The sequence below is a fragment of the Pinus tabuliformis genome, chromosome 3_1 (genome assembly GCF_031772625.1).
Source record: "Pinus tabuliformis cultivar Carrire ecotype Pingquan chromosome 3_1, CPIR1, whole genome shotgun sequence".
Classification (NCBI taxonomy): domain Eukaryota; kingdom Viridiplantae; phylum Streptophyta; class Pinopsida; order Pinales; family Pinaceae; genus Pinus; species Pinus tabuliformis.
Window position 1 is genome coordinate 775,357,914 of NC_142301.1, and position 13,520 is coordinate 775,371,433.

Here is a 13,520-nt window from a genome sequence, read left to right on the forward strand (position 1 = left end):
GATATCTGCAATTTGAATTCAACCAAAAAAAAATAACACATTTAAGAGAAAAAGGATAATGGTTTTTTGGGTCGAAGTTTTGAAGACATATATGGAAGATCTGATCTCCCTAGAGAAATAAATAATGTAGAGAAACTCCAGAAAATCAAATAAATATGATTTAAATAATTAAAAAATGTCAAATCTAAGTTTGGAACCATCCACTATCATCTTCCAGATATAGATGCAAAATGTAGTCTAATATGTAAATACTTCAGAAATCTAAAATTAATTACGAAATGCTTTTTCACACTTTTTTAAGAGTTACTCACCAAATATAGATGAAAACAATATCTAATAAAACAATTAATATGGAAATACTCTAGAAATTCTAAAATTAATTACTAAAAGCTTTTTCGCACTTTGTTAAGAGTTACTCACTAGATCTAGTACACTATCTGGATCAGCCCAGAAGAAAGATAGTTGATCTTTGCCATAGTTCTTAATGATTGGATCAATCATTCTGCAAGATGAATATTTGATTTAGCTCAACAACTATGTGAGAGTAATCCACCATCGGATATGAAGGTTTCCTCAACTTTGTCAAAGACCTACTTTCGATGAAAACTCAGCATCCATTGATCCGTGGGCAGCTATTCAAACTGCCAAACATCTAACCAACATCTAAAGCACCCACCATGTCTCCATTGCAAGGAACTTCGAATCTAAAAACCTACTATCTTTTTTCCAAGTTTCAGCAGCTCACTGCATCTCTCTTTCTCTAGTTGTATCTAGTTCAATGCCAATAAAATCTGAAATCACTTTGACAGTTGAGATGACGTTTTTCACGGGCACCAAACACATGGATCCACTGAAAATCCAGCCGCATGATCTGAATCAGTTTTATTCTCCCAGAGATTTGGATAGGTGTTACCCAGGTAGAAAAAGTGCCAAATGTAAAAAAATGCCTTTACATTGCCATTTATCAAGGCAAGATGATCTATAACCCCTACGGTTGAGGGAAAAATTACCCAAAACCCCAAATTTACAGTGGCTTAAATTATTAAATTATTACGTTTTTTGTAATTCAAAGTTTAAATAAAATAATTACAAATATATCTACTCTCTTTGAAAATAGAAAACAACTTTTCATTCAAATAATATTATTTTAACTTTCAATTAATTGAAATTATTTTATTTTAATTAATCTAAAATTGCTTTTGGTTATTTATATGTATTTTTCAAAGTTATTGGTAATTTGATATTAAAATTAACGAATTATTGCGCCCATGGGGTAGATCTCACGTAAAAATCATAAAATGTAAACTTAAATGTAAATGTAAACATAATTTAACATTTAGCATTGTTAATCTAATGTTTGCCCTATTTAAAAATCAATCTAATTATTATTATGTATAAACACAACATAAATTTAAAATATAAAGAGGTTTACGAATAGTAAAAAAGAAGAGCTATGGTAAATAAATAAAAATATAAATAAACCAGAAGTATGGTAAATAAATAAGACTTTTTTTTATATTTACTCCAAAAGTATAGTTAAAAAAACTAGAGGTATGGTAAATAAATAAAACCTCTTTTTATCTTACTACATTAAACTCTTTATATCTATGAAAATTCAAAAAATAGGTTTTATTTAGGTGGATCCTACCGGACACATAACTATTAATATCATGGGCCAATTACCATATTTATAAAATAGGTATGATAAATAAATAAATATAAAAGAGGTATAAATATGTATGGTAAATAAATAAAAACATATCAAATAAGATTAAAAATCAACATCTAATTATATACCAAGCCTATAGGCCAAATACCATTGTAAATCAAATAAATATGATAAATAAATAAAAATATAAATAAACAAGAGGTATGGTAAATAAATAAAACCTCTTTTTATATTTGCTCCATAAACCTCTTTACACTTACTAACACTCAAAAAATAGGTTTTATTTAGGTGAAGCCTATGGGAAAAATACCATGGGCCAAATTATTATTAATACCATGCAAAAAATAAAATTAACCATAATATTAATATTAAAAGACTATTATTATTATTATTAAATCTAATATTCATATTAACATATCATAATATTGATATCATTAAATATAATAACTTTGTTTTAATCCAATATTAAATTTGTTATATTATAATATATATTAACTCTGTATATATGAGAGGTAAGAATAAAGACATAAAGTTATAGAGGTGGAGAGATAGGGAGAGTGACAAGGGAGAGATGGAGATAAACTAAAGGAGAGGGGAGAGGAGGAATAAGAAGAGAGAGAGGTAGAGAAGGGTGAGAGGGAGAGTGAGACACAAAGATGGAGGGGGAAGAGAGAGGAGAGTAGGAGGGAGATAGTGAGAGGATTGGAGGGTATAGAGAGAGAGAGAGAGGAGAGATAAATGTGGGAGAGAAAGGGCGAGAGAAGAAGGATGAGAGAGAGGAGGAGAGAGGGAGGGATAGAGATATGGAGTTGGAGGGGGAGAGAGGGAGGGAAGAAGAAAGACATAGAGAGTGGGAAGTGGAGAGAGAGGGACTGACAAGGGAGAGATGGAGATAAAGAGTGTATGTTTAGGGGTGAGACAAAGAGATAAATAAGGAGAGATAGAGAGGGGGGGGAAGGAGACATAAGGAGAGAGGGAGGGATATAGTAAAATAGGTAGGTAGAGAGATAGAGAGAGCGATATGGGGGAAGAGATAGGATTGGAGAGAGAGAGAGAGAAGGAGAGTGATGGGGTAAGAGATAGGATTAGATGGAAAAGAGAGAGAGAGAGAGAGAGTGATGTGAGAAGAGAGAGGGAGGTAGGAGAGAAAGGGAGAAAGAGGAAGTACGAGAGAGAGGAGGAGAGAGGGATGGATAGGGAGATGGAGTTGGAGGCGGAGAGAGGGAGGGAATAAGAAATACATAAAGAGTGAGAAGTGGAGAGAGAGTGAGTAACAATGGAGAGACGGAGAGAATGGGGGAGAGAAGGAGAGAGGGAGGGATCTAGTAACAGAGTTAGAGGCTGAAGAGTAAGAGAGAGGAAGAGAAAGAGAGGAAGAAAGGGAGAGAGGATGTGAGAGAGTGGAGTGAGGGAGGGAAAGAGAGATGGAGTTGGAGGAGGAGAAAGACAGAGGTAAGAAGAAAGAAATACAGAGAGAAAGGTGGAGAGAGAGAGAGAGAGGGAGTGATAAAGAGGATGGAGAGAGAGGGAGAGAGGAAAGAAGTAGAGAAGAGAGATAGAAGCGGGGAAGAGGGAGAGAAGGGGAAGACAAAGAGAGAGAGGGAGATGGAGAGGAGGAGGGAGGGATAGGTACATAGATTGAAGAAATAAAGTGTATGTTTTGGCGGTGATATAGAGAGGCAAATGGAGATAAGGTTATAGATGGAAAGTGAAGAGAGGAAAGAAGAGAGAGATGGAGAGAGGGGGAGAGGGACAAAGAGATTGATAGATATGAAGTGAAATAGCATGTGTGTTTGGGAGGTTGAGATAGAGTGGAGAATAAGGAGAGATGGAGGGAGATATAGATATATATGGTGGGAGAGGGAAGAATATTTCTTGCACTAGATACATTTATTTCTATGTAGACAGTGATTTCTAGTCCAATTTTATTTCTTGCACTAGATGCATTGATTTTAGAGTAGATTTTGATTTCTAATGATATTTGATTGCTTTCACTAGATGCATTAATTTCAATGTAGATGATTTCTAATCCTATTTGATTACTTGCACTAAATGCATTGATTTCAATGTAGATGGTGATTTCCATTCCTGTTTGATTGCTTACACTAGATGCATTGATTTCAATGTAGATGTTGATTTCTAATCATGTTTGATTGATTGCACTAAATGCATTGATTTCAGTGTAGATGGTGATTTCTAATCTTATTTGATTGCTTGCACTAAATGCATTGATTTCAATGTAGATGATGATTTCTAATCCTATTCGATTTCTTGCACTAGATGCATTGATTTCAGTAGATGTTGCTTTATAATCATATTTGCTTACTTGCACTAGGTGCATTAATTTCAGTGTAGATGTTGGTTTATAATCCAATTTTCTTACGTGCACTAGATGAATTTATTTGAGTGTAAATGTTGATTTCTAATTTTATTTGATTATTTTCATTAGATGCAGTGATTTTACTGTAAATGTTGTTTTTAATCTTATTTAATTGCTTGCATTAGATTCATTCATTTCAGTGTAAATGTTGATTTATGTTTTGATGTAATTGGATGTATGATGGTACATTAATTTTAAAGTGATTGGATTAACATTGTGCATTGATTTCAGTGTAAGCACAAAAAATTATTGACAATGTACATTGATTTTTGTGTTATACTAATTCAACCCATTAATATTGGAGAGAAGGAGAGACAAGGATTGATGTTTACTACAATAGATTGAGCTAAAGATTTAAATGGTTTATGATTTAACCTGTCCTTTTCATATAATCGATATGAAGATATGACAATGAAGATGAAAAGATGACAAAAGTAAAAAGGTTGACAATAAGAATAATAGAAGAAAATAGTTTTAGATTAACCACAATGAAGACTATTTGTAATTGACTATATTCTTATTATTCACATTTTCTATCATTCAACACTATTACATTGTCCCTTTACATTCAAAATTTATGTTTCATCATTTTTCATCATTAAGGTTATTATCATCACAACAAACTGAGGAAACAAAGCAAATTTAAAATTAGAATATACAGATTAATCTGAGACATATTATCATATTTAAAATGATTATATTAATATTAGATGAATTTACGTATTATTGATTAAATTAATCATATGTTTGTTACATTTTCTTTGGCCGCACATGACTGAAACCAACCTACATCCATCTTAACTTTGGATCTATCAAGCACCGAGAGGGATCAAATTTCTCGAGGTACAAACCTTTCCTCAAGTTTTTCACTCAAAAAAGAGGTTTGCACCTCAAGAGATGTGATCCCTCTCGTCACTTGATAGATCTGGAGTTAAGATGGAACTAGGCTGGCTTTATTTTAAAATTGAGGAAATTACAAATATTTTTGAAAGTAACTTTTCATTAAAATAATAATTCTTTACTTTCAATTACATAAATTGATATAAAACTAGCTTGGATCTATCTTAATTTTGGATTTACCAAGGGCAGAGGGGATCAAATCTCTTTTCACTTTAAAAAAGGTTTGTATATGAAGAGATTTTATGCCTCTTAACACTTGGTAAATTAGGAGTAATATGATTGAATTATTAATTTTAATTATAATTATTAATTTTATATTTCACTTTACTTAGTTTTATTTTTATAATTTACCCCAACTTTATTTTGCTTGACATTTTTCACATTAAATTTTATTTTACCAAGTTTCCTCAAATTAGATGTTAAAATTTATTTTCAAATAAAATAAAATGGCTATATTTTTTAATACTAAAAGTTATTTTTAATTTTCCCCATGGTGTAGATTAGTTGATGATAGAATGGGTTGTTAAGGCATTTCTTATGATGTTACCAGTTTAAACTTAGATTAGCTCAATGTGCCATGTGTGAGGTAATGTGGGTACACTTGGAGGTGATTGTGCTAGTGGATAGAATCAATCCTTAAGTACAAACATGCTATAGATGTTTATTCTCTCATATTCAAAATAAAAATAATAATAATCTTATTTTTTTATTTTATTGAAATAATTATTTATCAAAATTAGATTTAATTAAAATCACATGATTTTATTGGAAGTAGTTTAGATGATGGAAATAAAGGAAACTAATTTTCTTGTAAGCATTTTCTAAATTGCATCTCCACTCAAACACTCTCATAGAAGAAAAGAAAAAAAAAATCTTAACCCTACCCATCAAGCAAGCCACCCAATGTCACCTTGGTGGCCTTCTCTCACTCTTTATAGTATAAGAAGGATATCCTTATCTGGGGGGAATCCTTAAATATCGAGATAAGCTAGGTTATTGAGTAATGAAAGGAAGTTCCTTAACGAAGACTAGTGATTTGACACTACTCATTCTCAAAGTAAAAGGTTAGGGATAAGTGTGGGAATAGTTAAACAAACCATGAATTACCAACAAATTTTGAATGATTTTAATTACACAACTATTCTTATTCATGCAACCAAATTATACTTGAAAAATGAAAGATAAATCTTGCTCAATTAACCATATATCATGAGATGCTAGTGAAGCATATATACAATGACACAATACAAATAGAAAATGAATCATAAATTTTCTATACAAGTAAGGCATTAGATCATTCATTCATCATATTCATGAGCATTGGAGATTGAGAGTTTGTTATCATCATCAAGAGACCATTCCACAATTAATAGATTATACACCAGCAATATTAACTATATTTGGGACAACAAAGAGTTATGTGTTTGCAATGATAAATAAAGGAAATATTCAAAATTTTCGTTGTTACTAAGGGCAATGAAGACAAAAAAGTTTAATGTGGACTACTTACACATTTTTAACATTCAAATGTCATCCATTTATCATCATGCAAGTTGCATGAAGGAAATTTGGTAGTGGTACTAAGTGAACATTCTTTTATTAAAGTTCATACCCTCTCCTTAGCACTACCACTTTGCAAGATGAAAAAGAAATGTGAAATATATGTGCAACCAACGTCTAAATAAGTTGGAAAGGTTGTTGCAACAATATAGGTGGTCATGTCATGTTGCAAGAGGAGGTGTTGGCCCACTCCCCTTTTCGATAATTTGTCAACCTTTGAATTCAATTTCCTGTGAATGTGATCAAATGATATGACACTAAGGATTCTAATAAGCTCCATAATTTTAATCATCCTTTGATCTAATTCTACAAGGAAGTATAACCTTTAACCCATATAAAACAACCTTTGAATCCCCTATGACTTGCAAGTTTAGATTGTTGAAGTGATGCAATTAAAATGACTAACATAAACGACTAATTCATATTATTGTAGTTTTTGTTAGGTAGTCATATTTTTTTTCCTAGACTAAATTAGTCATTTATGTTAGTCATTTTTAGTATTATTACTTATTAGCTAGTCGTATATTTTAACTGGTGACTAAAATAGTCATTTATGTTAGTTGTTTTTAGTTGGGTCTCTTAATATTGCTAGTTTTTGGTAATATTTCACTTGGAAAAGTTGTGGTGACTAACGTTTTTAGTCACCTAGTCACTAATTTCACCATTTTCTACTAGTGAATACTATTGATGTTAAGGTATATATCATATAAATCCTTTATAGTCTGCTTTATTTTATGTTCCAGTGTTCATCGTATTTCATGTCTTATACTCTGCATTGTATCTTCTTTATTTTTTAGAAAAGGAACCGGGTATTGATGGTAAGAAGCAGGAATTGAAGAAAGAAAAGAACAATAGCATGGAGCGACAAAATGAAAATTAAAGAGAGAGAAAATAGAATTGGTCTAGTGGTACTTGTAGAGCCAATATCCCACATAAGACACACATAGAGACGGATGGTCAAGTCCTCATAGTTGGTGAATTCACCTACAATTCCTTGATAACGCAATGATAATTTTTGAAGTGATGAAACAATATTTCATGTGTAAATTTTACTCCAACGAGTATTAAGTTGAAAGCTTATATTGTAATAAGTTTGACATTTTATATAATATAATTTTTGTGGTTGAAATTATTTATAGTTGCACTTGATATTATTTAGTATTATAATTAACATTTGTAACTTTTTTTTTCATATTAGATGGGCATGTACATTATATGACATTTTTTTATTTAGTTGCAAAATCATACTAATTAATTTATGTTGATTAATAATGAACGCATAAAATCAATCTAAAACTACTAAAATAATAGTTTATGTTGATTAATGATGATTACAAATAAAATGAATATGCAACTAAATTATTTGCTTGTAATGGTTGTTAATGAAAGTAAATGAAACGACTATAAACTACTAAAGTAGTCATTTATATAATGAATATGAAACTACCAAAAAAAGATAAATTACTATTGCAAATGACAAATTTGTGATTTCAAATGATGACTAAATTTTGCATATATATGACTATTAGTAGCTAATTTACAGTATTTTATAGCACGACCAAAATTTAGTTATATTTCTTTGGGAATTAATTTGTTCAAACGATGACTAAAATTTGCATATATATGACTATTAGTAGCTAATTTACAGTATCTTATAACACAACCAATATTTTGGTCATATTTCTTTAGTCATTAATTGGTTTTCTCGGGTGATCATTTAGAAATATAGTATGTTGTATATTTTGGTCATTAATTGTGACAATTAATGACTAAATTAATGACCAAATTTATGACTAAATATACTACTAGATAATAAAATTGACAACCAATTAATGACTAAGCTAAAAATGACTAAAAGTTGGTCGCGTTATAAGATACTGTAAATTAGCTACTATTGGTCACTGACCGAAAAATAGTCGTTTATATGCAAATTTTAGTCTTTTTTTAGTAACTAATTAGCTATTTTCTACTAGTGTATATGTGAATGGTGTACATATATTGGTTGATCCTCCCTTCAGTATGAAATATGTTTGGAACCCATTTAGTAGTGTCATTATTTGTTTCAATATTTGAGAAACATCCCCTTTCTCCTGTAATCTCCCATTCCACTGGTTCTATCTCCTCCTGCACTATAAAAAAAATTTTGTCTCAGTATTGGTTGGCCAAGCTTTCAACCTTATGCTTGTTGTGTGAGCTTTCCATCTACCTATAATATGTTCTACCTCAACAATATTGGCTATCTTCTTTGGCATAGTGTTGCATGGACCACAAAGTTTATTCTTGTCTTGAGCTCAAACCAGGTGCTTGGGCTACAGTGAGGATGTTAGAGGAGGGGATGAATTCCAAGTTGTAGGGAGAAGATTCTAAGGGTGTTTTCCTCTTCATTGAGAAGATTAGGGCTTAAGAAATTGTTCGGGAGATGTATAGAAAAGGGAGTAGCAACAAAGAGGATGGAAATCACCACATATGATGAGAGTCAAGTCATGGGGAGGGGCAACACGAAGCTAAGTAAAACAACAAAAAAATCTAAAGAATAGTCTCATTTATAAGGAAACAACTCGAGCCCTTCCATGTTTATGAGACAAAAAACTAAATGCCAAGGCTTACTAGTAATACCCCTATCCCTATGAAAGATGGAGCCCACCACCTTAAGATACCATAACTACCCATGTTGTTTATCCCTGTACTCTTTGCATACCTTTGTATTAATCATGATTGCTTTGGTACGCATGCTTCGCTCTAGTTGTCGATTCTTGACATGCACTTTTAGCATAAAATAGAACCTTTACATTAACTCAATCTCGCTCCACTGCATATATTTCTGTCTCATAATCACAATTGACATTATACACCATCACCAGTTCATTAACGCTTACTTCCATTGTAAATGTAGGTGAGGGCCAGATAGTTGTTAAGGCCATAGGGGTGTCTGTTGACTCTTACCATAATGGAACCTTGGTGGGCGGAAACCACAAACCCCCTTACCTAAAACATGCCTATCACCCTATCCAAGGATAATAATCAATAACTTTAATTTAGCAAAGTTTTTTTTCAATAATATTAATAAAAAATATGATTTTTTCCTAAGGAAATACTTTGGCATATCCACCCAAAGGAATGACTTCTCATTGTTTTATTAGCATAATCTAAGCTAGCGAGTTTCAAGGAAAATTGACCATGTGACCTACCAATAGGGCAATGCTTTTAGCGATGGGACCTCGATCATTTTAGCTAACCCTCATGGATGAAAATATCCAATTATTATTCCCAATAAAATTAGTAAATATTATATTCTTTAATAAAACATTGTAAAAATAATAATTTACAATAAGCAGTAATCTATGGATTAGAAAAATGGAAACAATCACTAAAATGGGAGGATGTCTAGCTATTCTACATTTTTATCATTTTTTTGGGTCAAAATACAAAGATACAATCCATTTTCGCATTGTTTGGAATGAATCAATGCATAAATAGATTTAGAGCATTAAAAATTGCCACTGGGTTTGAATAGATCTAAGAACTCAAATATTGCATTCCAACATTGTTTAGCTATATTTCAACCAAAACTCATCAGACAATATAACCAAGAAAAATAAAAAAATGTGGGACATTTGGCCTGTGTTTAAAACGACGAAATCTAGTTATTCAACATTTTCCCCTTTTTTTGTTAGAGTATAGTGATACAATTTTTGGTGAGATCCCAATTATACATTGCTTGAAATGCATCTTGAATACATAAATAGAGTGAGAGCCCTAGAAAACCCACAGACCATTGAGTCTATACAAATTTAACAACTTTAATATTCTATTCCAAGATTTACTGGTGATATTATGATCAAAACTCATCTAAAAATATATCTAAGAATAGGGAAAAACATAAAATATTTAGACTATACTTAAAATGGAGAAGTCTAGTTATTCTCTGTTTTTATTTCTTTTTGTCAAAATTTAGTTATACAATTCTTGGTGAGATCCCTATTGTCCATTATTTAAAATGCATTTTTAAATGCATAAATAAATTTAGAACCCTGGAAAACCTCCAAGCCACTCAATTTATACTGAATATTATAATTCACTATTTAATTATTTAAGTATTTGTTTTGTTAATATTTTCCATAAGATATATTTTTTTATAGCTTTTGCTCAAAATACCACAAAAATTCTTGGAATGGAAGATTTGAGTTGTTAAAGCTATACATATTAAGTGGCCCACGTGTTTTTTTAAAGCTATTTAATGGATTTTAGTATATTTATGCATTCAAAAATGCATTTCAAACAATGTAAGATAAGGATTTCCCCAAAAACTATATCTCTAAATTTTTGCAAAGAAGGAAAAAATGTGAAATAGTTAAAATTCACCATTTCAAACACACTCGGAGCATTATGCATTTTTATTTTTTCTTGGATATTTTCCAATCAATTTTGTTCAAAATCCATTAAAAAAATATTTGAATGGAAAATTTGAGTTGTTTACCTATATAAACTAAGTGAACTGAGGTTTTTCATGATTTTAAATCTTTTATGCATTCAAAAATTATTTCAAACAATAAAAAATAAAGATCTCACCTAAAATTTTAGCAAGAAATTAAAAAAAAAAACAAAATAGTAAAATAATTAGACATTGTCATTTTAAGCATAGTCTAAACATTATATTTTTTCCCTTTCCTAAATATATTTTCCAAAATCTAACCAAAAACTCTTGGAATGGAAGGTTTGAGTTCTTTCTATAAACAAAGTTGGTCGAGGGTTATTTTGGGGTTTTGAATTTATTAATACATTGAAAAATGAATTTCAAACCACTAAAAGTAGCACTTTACTCATAAATGTATTGTTTCATTTTAAAAGATGAGGTAAAAGTGTAGAATAATTTAGCTTCACTATTTTAAGTGTACTTTAAAAGTTAACTATTTTATGTGTACTTTAAAAGTTTTATGTTTTTTTATGGATATATATTTTGATGTGTTTCTTAAAAATTTTCTGAGATGGAGGATTTGAGTCGTTAAATCGATAGGTTTAAAAGTTCTTTAAAACTCTAAATTTATTTAGAAATTCAAAAATGCATTTCATAGACTAAAAAATAGAGATCTTACTAATAATTATATCACTGTATTATAACAAAAGAGGCAAAAGCTTAGAATAGTTAAGATTCACCATCTTATGTGCATTGGTTTAAACCTTCTAAGGTTTTCCTTTTTCACGCATCTATTTTCCGATGAGTTTTTCTTAAAATCTATCAACAATCTTGAAACTAGGGATTTATATTTACACACATAAGATGGTGTAAGGGTTTTTCAAAACTTTAAAACAAATTTTTCAAGTAATAAAGAATAAGGATGTATGATTCAATTTAAACCAAAAAAGAATTAAAAAAATCAGAATACTTGAATGTTTGAATCTTTTTTTGATGGTGGAAATGGATTCAGCCCCATCAAGAATCATTGGGGCAACAAAAATCTTGAAGTTTGATGAGATTTTCAAAAATTTCTGCGATATTTTGTCATAATCTTACCGAAATTTCATTATTTTTCGAGCTAATTTGTAAGCTATTTAATATACGTAATAAATAAAATAGTTAAGACTATTGCTATTTAAACTACTCTATAAATAAAATAGTTAGACTTCGTCCTTCACACAAACCCTCATCACCATTCACCCTCGAAATCTATTACTAACACAACCATATAAATAAATATAGTTGATATAAAATAGTTAAATTTCACCCTACATATAAATCCTCATCACTACTCACCTCTCAAAATTCATTACTAACACAACCAAATTAATAAATATAATTGATATATACCTTAAACATCAGCATATTTTAATCCTCGTTGATACACTTTTGAATCTTTCACAGTGATATACCTTTTGAATCTTTCACAGTGGGGAACTTTTGTATATGGGTACCGCAATACGGTTTTGGATATAATATCGATATGCTCATATTATATTATGTTGTTATTTCGGGGATAAGACCAAATTCCGACCAACTAAAGCAAAACCGACTACTTTCGAAGTAGCAGAAAGAAAATCAAAGGACTACAGTGGGTTCTAGACCCAGTATCAATCCCAGTTTATTCAAACAATGCCAGTCCATTAAAGTTAAGAAATAAAATAAGAATAATAAACGCTGACGTAGTAGAAAAAAACTAAATTATTCGATGTTGGAAGACATTAATTCCAACCACCCGCATTAATGTAGTTGCTAGACTGTTCTAGAGAATTCAGCAGGTAGTTTCTAGAATTCATTGACAAATAGGCAAGCTTCCTGAAGAAGCCACCGCCCCATCAAACTCCAGAAATTTCTCTGTCATGTATAAATACCTGTTCAATCATCGAATGAAAGCAAGTTTCTGAGTTCTGTGTTTCAATACATGTTCTCTGATTTGGTATCAGAGCTAAGGTGAGCTATGAGGAAGGCCCAGTAGTGTCTGCATGAGACCGGATCTAAGTTAGAGGAGTGTTGTGTATCTAGATGAGTAGCTGATGTTGAAGAGTCTTGTGTTTAAGTGTAGTCCTGGAGACCGTAGTTGCAGAGACACTGTGAAGTTTGAGGCTGAGTTGTGTGGAGAGCTTGTTGTGAAGAGAGTGTGAACGCTATTGGAGTCAGCGGTTAGTTCTCCAGGAAGCCGAAGACGTGAGTGGCAGTGGCGAGGTCCCGTGCTTGTGCAAATCGTGTGAAGCCGAGCAATTTGTATAAGCCTGGGTTGTGCGGGCTCAGTGGTGTCAAGAGTCGGAGTCTGCGTGGAAGAGTGATAGAGCGAAGAGCATTTACGAGACTTGTGAGGAGCGTTGATATCCTTTCGTCTAGTTGTGGAAACGTGCTGCCAACCCTTTTGAGCCACACATGTGGAGGAGGCGCAGTGTTGTTGGAACGTGAAGCTGTGGGTGCATTCTACAACTGACTGAGGTCTGGTTTATGGTTTATTAGAGGCGTAGTGAGCCTTGTGTTGGGTCGCGTTCGACTGAGTGCCCACTGAGCTGAAGCTTGTGGATGAAGGCACTGAT